The following is an 8405-nucleotide window of genomic DNA, read 5'->3' as shown; positions in this document are numbered from 1 at the left end:
AGGGAGAGGGCACAGGCCGGGCTGAGGGACCTCCTCCCCCCTCCCTGAGTGCATGAATCTCGTGCACTGGGCCTCTAGTTTTGTATAAGGGACTTGACTATCCACGGATTTGGGTATCCAGGGTGGGTCCTGGAACCAATTTCCTGTGGACACAGAAGGACAACTGTAGTTATGTTTTTGGGGAGTCAAAAGTTATATGTGGGTTTATTCTACAAACAAAATTGTTCACTGCTAGCTCTTTTAAAAGTCAGTCAACATAAGGCTGTTCAGCTGCATAGAGTTTATAGGACGGTGTATTAGTTTCCTAAGGCTTATGAAACAAGTACTACAAACTAGGTGGCTTAGAACAAGGGAAATTTATTGTTGTACAGTTCTGGAGGCCAGAAGTCCAAATTCAAGGTGTTGGCAGGGCTATGCCCTCTCTGAACGTACTAAAGAGAGATCTATTCTAGGCTTCTCTCCCAGCTTCTGATAGCCTCAGGGATTCCTTGGCTTGTAGATGACCATCTTTCCTTGTATCTTTTCACATTGTCTCCCCTTTGTGTCTGTGTCTAAATTATCCCTTTTTATAAAGACACCACTCATTAGATTAGGGGTCACCTTAATATCCACATTTTAAATTCATAATTTCTGTGAAGACCCTACTTCTAAATAAGGTCACATTCTGAGCTACTGAGAGTTATGACTTCAGTATATCCTTTTTTTAGGGGGTGGGCACAGTTCAACCCATACCAGATGGTAGGTTAAGGAAATATTGTCATCGTAAGTCCTTTCAGAAACAAGGTAAGGACCTAAGGTACTGTACTTTTTAAAGGGGAGTAGCAATTGGTTAGTTTAGTTATCTTTTTTACTAGTTTGTATAACCTCACTTATAAGTCAGTATCAGACCTCCACAGTGATGGAATTTATACTTAATTTTGCATTAATCTAATAATGGCTGACATTTTCCAGTAGTGGATGTAGTTAACTAATTGCTTGATTTTTACCACCCCCTTTCCCATCTTTGTACCTGCTCAATCCCCTCCCTACCTTCTACCCTCCAGCCTTTCACAACTATGTAATTTTTTTTTTTTTTTACTTACATGGGTACTTAATAAGAAATTTAATTGTTTTACTGGTTATAAAAGGAATACATGTTTGAAATGGACAGAAATGTGTAAAAAAATACTAAAAGTCAACTATAATACATTAGTTACTAGTAATTGATAACATGTTTGTGTATGTTATCCTGGCCTTTAGAATATATGGCAAACATTTTTAAAACAAAATTTGGATCATTACTAGTAAATACCCTTTTAACTGTTCTGTGGGTGATTGAATTAGTTATTAATGCTAGTGCTCTCAACAGATTTTTTTCCCCCTCCTATCTCGTTCTATTCTGTAACCTCTTGAGGGCCAATTCATTTTCATTGTTTCTCATTTTCTCTATTGTGATAACAAAAGTTTGATGTTACAGATTTATAGAGTTTTGGAGTTAAAAGGGACCTTAGGACAACTAGCCCTTTAAAGTGGTAAGTACTGTAGGGGAACTAATCTAAGACCATGATATTTCACAGTGATGAGCAGATTCTAAATGAATTGGTTCAACATAGTAATTAAATTGAAGTTATGTAGGAGCCAGTTTATGTTAGTTGATTGGAGCTCATCATTCATTTTCCCATAAATTCAGTTTCTTAGCCAAATGGTTCAGCACTGATGGTTACTATAGTTCAGTAATATTATGGCAAATAGTTCATTCATAGGGCTACTGTCGCCATATGGAGAAGAGTGTGGCTCAGAATTTCATATCTTTTGCCACCTGTCATTCTTCAAGAAGGAAACTCACTGGGAAATACCTTATACTTTCTTTTTTTTTTTTTTTAAATATATTTTATTGATTTTTTACAGAGAGGAAGGGAGAGAGATAGAGAGTTAGAAACATTGATGAGAGAGAAACATCGATCAGATGCCTCCTGCACATCTCCCACTGGGGATGTGCCCGCAACCCAGGTACATGCCCTTGACTGGAATCGAACCCGGGACCCTTCAGTCCGCAGGCCGACGCTCCATCCACTGAGCCAAACTGGTCTCGGCTACCTTATACTTTCATAGTTATTTGAGGAGACCCCCATATTTGGGGAGGAAGGGGAAGGTAGGTGTAGTTAAGAGTGGGAACTCTGCATTTGACCAGAGACCTGTGTTTAGGTTTCCCCACTGCCATTTATTAGTTACAGCTGGGGGCAAATTACTTTAAATTCTTGAGTTAGTTCTGTCTATTATATGGGCCAAAAATAATGTGTAAAAATTAGGTAGTACTTACTGTCTGCCTGGCATTATTTTCAGCTCTTTACCCATACCAACTCACTCAGTTTCCACAACACTGTGACGTTGGAACTGTTATCTTTTATGGATAAGAAAACTGAGGCACATATAGCTGAAGGATTTTCCCCCCACATCGTATGGCAATGAAACTGTTAGAGTGGGGATCCAGGTCCCTGAAATTTGGATTCAGAGTCTTGATTTATAACTATCATACTCAGCTGCTTGTCTAGAAATACTGCTTTAAGGTTTGTTGATAGGAGTAAATAAGATAGTGCATATCAGGTATCCAGTTCAGTAAATGTTAGTTCCCTTCTTCAATTCTTTAGGTGTCTGCTGGGAACCCTGTATTTATTTTCATGGCTGACTGAACTCATAATCACAAGGTATGAATTCCCTATATCAGCAGAATGAGTTTCAGTAACATAGTACCTCTCTTGATTTGCCTACACATTCTCTTCTTACTACAGGTGAAAATCCCCAGTCAGAATTTAGGACAGTTTCAGGGTGAGTGGAAAGGGGAGGGAAAAAGGCTGGGAAAGGTCTGGCCAACACAGTAGTAGTGTCACTTTAAGACAAGGATAGTCAGGGACTGGAAACTTCTGATAAATGTACTTCTCCTCTCTAGGGATTAAGAGCCTTCTCTTTGTAGTCTTGAATTATACTTTTTTCTTCCTTGATTTAGCCTCCTGCACACCCCCTACTGGGGATTGAGCCCGCAACCCCGGGCATGTGCCCTTGATCAGAATCGAACCTGGGACCCTTCAGTCCACAGACTGACGCTCTACTCACTGAGCCAAACCGGCTAGGGCTCAAGTTAAAATCTTTTAAAGCAGTGATTCCCAAAGTGGGCGCTACCGCCCCCTGGTAGGTGCTGCAGCGATCCAGGGGGGCGGTGATGGCCACAGGTGCATTTGGGGGCGATGAGTAACTGCTATTAAAATTTAAAAAACATTAATTTCCAGGGGCTGAATAATATTTTTTCTGGAAAGGGGGCGGTAGGCCAAATAAGTTTGGGAACCACTGTTTTAAAGTGAGTTTATTATATTTAGATATTACTTTATTTACATATGAAGAATGAATAGCATTAATCAAGTTTTCAATCTTTTAAGGATTCAAATAGCTAATTTTGTTATCTATCAAATTAGGATAATATCTAAAAGGATTGTTTTGAAATTAAAATAGATCATGTATGTAAAGTACCTGGTATAGTATTTGGCCCATGATAGATACTTTTAAATGGTATCTATTATTGTTATTGAGCCTATTTGGCCTATAAGGACATAATAAGCATTAAAAATTATTTGATTAATAGTCCTTGTTGATGTAGATCTAAGATTTCATATTCTAAACTTTTGACTTTTTGTGTTTTCATAACTAGAGGCCCGGTGCACAAATTCGTGCACGGGTGGGGTCCTCCTGTCTGGGTCTGGGGTGTGGGTGAATCAGATTCGGAGCTGTCAGGGCCCCAGAAGCAAGGTCTGGGTCAGTGCGCGTCATAGCTACCAGCCGGTCATTGGTTGTTCCGGTTGTTCGGTCATAATGGTCGCTTAGGCTTTTATATATATAAATATTGATTTGCTTAACATTAAGTGAAAACCTCAATGAATTTTCAGACTAAATACACCTATGCAACCAGCTCCAATATTAAGATACAATATTATCAGCACTTCTGAAGCCACTATTATGTTCCCTCCAAGTCACTCCCACTATCTTTAATTTTAAGGGACAGTACGTGAAATTTTCTACTTTTTCTCTATTATGCCCCACACAAAACATAAAAGAACTCAATTTTTGAGATTAGAATTGTATTAGATGAGAAACTTTAAATAGGTTTTGTAAAAAGCTTTTATATTGCATATTGTGATTTTTAATGTATCTACACTAGTAATATATTTGCAAGTGGAAAATAATTTGTATTACCTTATTACAGGGTAATCAGCAAGTAGTCTGTGAACAACAAAGGCAGAACCTCAATTTCCTTTTCTGTAGAAGTAAGCTGACTTTGTATCCCATATCCTTAGCATAGTACCTAGTACATAGAAGAAAATGCTTTTAAAATACAAGGTGGAGCAAAAGTAGGTTTACAGTTGTGAGTACTCAAAACAATATATTCTTGTATTATTATTGTGTTATTTTTCATATGAACAACTGTAGACCTACTTTTGTCCCACCCTGTAAATACATGAATCAGTATAGGCAAGTACTTATATGTATGACTTCACCTACATTTTTTTAAATCCTCACCCAAGGATATGATTTTATTGATTTTAGAGAGAAAAACATCAATTGGCTGCCTCCTGTATGTGCCCCGACTAGAGATCAAACCCGCAGCCTAGGTATGTGCCCTGACTGGGAATTGAACCCACAATTATATGGACGGATGCTCCAACCAATTGAACCACCCAGCCAGTGTGACTTTACCTACATTTATTTTTATCCGACCTATGTAAAATAATTAAAGTGGGACTTGCATATGTGAAATTGCTATAAGAGAGAGCTCTCTATTTCTAAAGGAATTTCAGGTATTACCAGTTTATATGAGTGACTATTTTTGAAATAATTTTATACAAGTATGTAGCATAAACTGTAGGAAACTTCTCATAGTTGTAGGAATGTAATATTATAGGAACTAAAAACACTCCATTCAGAGGTAGGGTAAGGCAAACTCTATTAAGTGTGTTTGCACAGTAAGTATTGTGTTTTGATCTGTATGATGAACATCTTTGCCATAGAAATCATCAATCTGGGAAAAATTTAGCAAAATGTTAACTGTAATGATTAGAGATATGAATGCAATTGGAGCAAATGAAAAGAATAAGATAATCTTGCCTGGAAAGATAATGATTAATATGTAGAAGGTGAATGAATATAGGGCTGAATGATCATTTATCGTCTAAACTGGGGCTCTTTGGGAGTGAAAAGGTGTGCTGTTACTTATGTCATGATGACAACTGGCACACACCCTCTAGGCAGACTGGGACATTTGATCTCCTGTTACATGGATTCTCTGCCCTGTTCTACAGTTCCAGAGTTCATATTTCTTTAAACTCAACAGAAGTAATAATAGCACAATTAAAGGGGCAAACACTACACAAAACATGGTAAATGTGGAGCTTTTGAATTGAAAATAGAAGGGAAAGTTGTATTAATTTTCTGTGCCATGGAACAAATTGTCACAAATTTAGCAATTTAAGCCAACACACATTTATTACATAACTAGAGGCCCGGTGCACGAAATTCGTGCACAAGTAGGGTCCCTAGGCCTGGCCAGCGATCAGGGCCGATTGGGTCCTTCCGGCTGCCGGCAGGGGCCTTCCTTCATTCCGTGCCACCCCTTGGTGGTCAGCGCATGTCATAGTGAGCAATCAAACTCCTGGTCAATCTCCCGAGGGGACAATTTGCGTATTAGCCTTTTATTATATAGGATAGCTTCTGTGGGTAAGCTGTGCCAACTGCAAGGCTTCAACCCATGTGTTGACCAGAGCTCAGTTCTCATCTGGAGTCTTGACTGGCCATGGATCTGTTTCTAAACTCACTAAGGGTGTTTTGATTTGTTGTAAGATGGAGTGAGGGTTGGAAGCCACCCTCAGCTCCAAGGAACTAGTCATGTGGCCCTCTATGTAAGCCCTCACAGCATGGCAGCTTGCTTCCATGAGTAAGTGAGTCAGAGAACAATACGGAGTCTTCTATAATGTAACACAATCACAGAAGTGATGTCCCATCATCTTTGTCATAATCTGTTGGTTAGAAGCACATCACAGGTCCTGCCCATATTCCAGGGGAATGCTTGAATTTCTGTCCACCACAGTGATGCATTCGCAGTAGCTTGTCAGTGAAAAGTCCCAGTCTGACTGAGGTTTAAGTCTCACCTTGTGTGGTGTCTTTCTTGTGATTATTTTATTTGCAGGGATGTCTCTTTTGGAACTAATGCAATTACTATCCAGATCATTTATTTGGCAGTTAATCATATATTGTATTTTGTGTTAACCATGCCTAATCTTTTTTATTATAGAAAAACTTAAACATGTATTGAAATGGAAAGAATAGTATTATGTACTAGCTGCAGCAAAAAACCATCTGTGGACCAACTTGTGTCTTTTTTTGTTCCTACCTACTTGAAACCTTCCTGGATTATTTTGAGGACAATCCCATGTATTATTTTATTATTTAAATGTTGTGTGATTTGACTTTTTATGTGTTTGGTCTAGGTCCCCCTCTTTTATATTGTGTCTTCCCTGAGGATAGGACCATATATTGTGCATATTTGTCCTAGTAGTGCCTGGTGGGTAGTCAGTACATATTTGTGGGTAGTCAGTATGTATGCATACACTTAGAAATCAGAAAGTCTGTGCTCTCTAATTAGTTTGAATTAACTCTATAAACTAATCTAGGATAAGTTATTTATCTACTTTATTCTCTCTTTTGAAGAAAAATTTTATCTTATTAAACTATTCAAAGGGTTTGTATTAAGGTCTGTTTTGTTCTAGTTATTCATAAGAGTAGGTCTTAAGAGCCTTAAATTTTTTGGTGCTTCTCAAGCAAGTCATAGTTTTTTTGAAATGAAGACAGTAGGTGGAATAGAACATGGAAAACAGTTTGCTTTATTATAGTCACTTAACACTCTCACCCTCAGCAATAGGGCAGAAAATTAGAGTTCTGCATAAAGTATCTTCTTAGAGCAGGAATCATTTCGGAATCCTGCAGCAGTGGGAAACTTGACCACTCTTCCTTGTTGCTTTTTCACAATTGACCTGTGTTGGGGAAATGGCCCTTAACAGTGGTAGCTCAGGCCTCCAGTGGGAAGAGTGGGTGGGAAAAGGGTCTGTTGCTGTCTGAATTCTAAGACAAAATGAGATGGCATATTCTTACGCAGCTTGGGAAGTGAAGAAAGCATGTTTTCCTTTGTCATTCCCCCACCCCTTCTCATACTTGCTTCTGGCAGTAAATGTTTATATATGGTTATATGCCTGTATATAAAATAGCAGATGTCTAATAATATATATGTCATATTTAAGAGTTTGAATTATAAATTTTTAGGGATTCACACGCTATGGTAAAGTGTTACTTGTATTTAACTTACAAATTTTGATATACATAGAGATTTGAGATTAAAAATTATAAATGTTTTCATTAATTTTATGATAATACTAGAGACCTGGTGCATGAATTCATGCACCAGTGGGGACCCTCGGCCTGGCCTGTGGGATTGGGCAGAAACCGGCTCTCTGACATCCCCTGAGGGGGTTCTGGATTGTGACAGGGCGCAGGCCAGGCTGAGTGACACCCCTCCCGTCCCCCCACTGTACGATCAGGGGCGGGGAGAGACACAGGAGGTTGGCCAACTGGGGAGGGACCATGGGAGGGCTCCAGGGTGTGTCCAGCCCATCTCGCTCAGTCCCAATCGGCCGGACCCCAGCAGCAAGCTAACCTACCGGTCGGAGCATCTGCCTCCTGATGGTCAGTGCACGTCATAGCGGCTGTTTGACCGGTCCACTGTCTGCCCCCTGGTGGTCAGTGCACGTCATAGCAAGCGGTTGAGTGGCCTTAGCATATCATTAGCATATTACGCTTTGATTGGTTGAATGGTCAACCAGACACTTAGCATATTAGACTTTTATTATATAATATTTTATTTGTATGATTTATTCATATAATTATTCATGAATATCTTTCACATCAGTGTTTTGTTCATCTCTAGTTATTTTTTGTGATATCTAGTATAGTTTGTCAGCATATCATCTTTTTTTTATTTAAGTATATCTTTACACAGCACTTTTCACATGCATTTTTTTCTAAAATCCTCACCCAAGGACATGTTTTTTTTTATTGATTTGAGAGCGCGAGAGAGAGACAGACAGACAGACAGACAGACATGGATGCGAGAGAAAACATTGATTGGTTGCCTCCTATACGCGCCCCAACCAGGGATCAAACCTAGGTATGTGCCCTGACTGGGAATCAAACCCAACCTTTTGGTGTATGGGAAAACACTCCAACCCAGCCAGGGCCCACATGCGTTTTTGATGGCATCAGTGGATGCTGTGGCTTGGGAGAGCATTTCTATTTATTGACAGTTTGTTTTTTGTTTGCTTGTTTGCTGATAT

General features: G+C 39.1%; 1 long non-coding RNA gene across 1 annotated transcript; it reads left to right on the top strand.

Annotated features, from left to right (window-relative positions):
• The first annotated feature begins 622 nt into the window (after positions 1 to 622).
• LOC106725888 lies at positions 623 to 3010 on the top strand. Its single transcript, XR_001361891.1, has 3 exons — positions 623 to 783; positions 2628 to 2684; positions 2984 to 3010. It is a non-coding gene; the product is annotated as an uncharacterized LOC106725888 (long non-coding RNA).
• Positions 3011 to 8405: the final 5395 nt, after the last annotated feature.

Source organism: Myotis brandtii, unplaced genomic scaffold (genome assembly GCF_000412655.1).
Source record: "Myotis brandtii unplaced genomic scaffold, ASM41265v1 scaffold1954, whole genome shotgun sequence".
Lineage (NCBI taxonomy): Eukaryota > Metazoa > Chordata > Mammalia > Chiroptera > Vespertilionidae > Myotis > Myotis brandtii.
The sequence above is the reverse complement of the archived record's forward strand: the minus strand, read 5'-3'. Positions and strand labels throughout refer to the sequence as shown.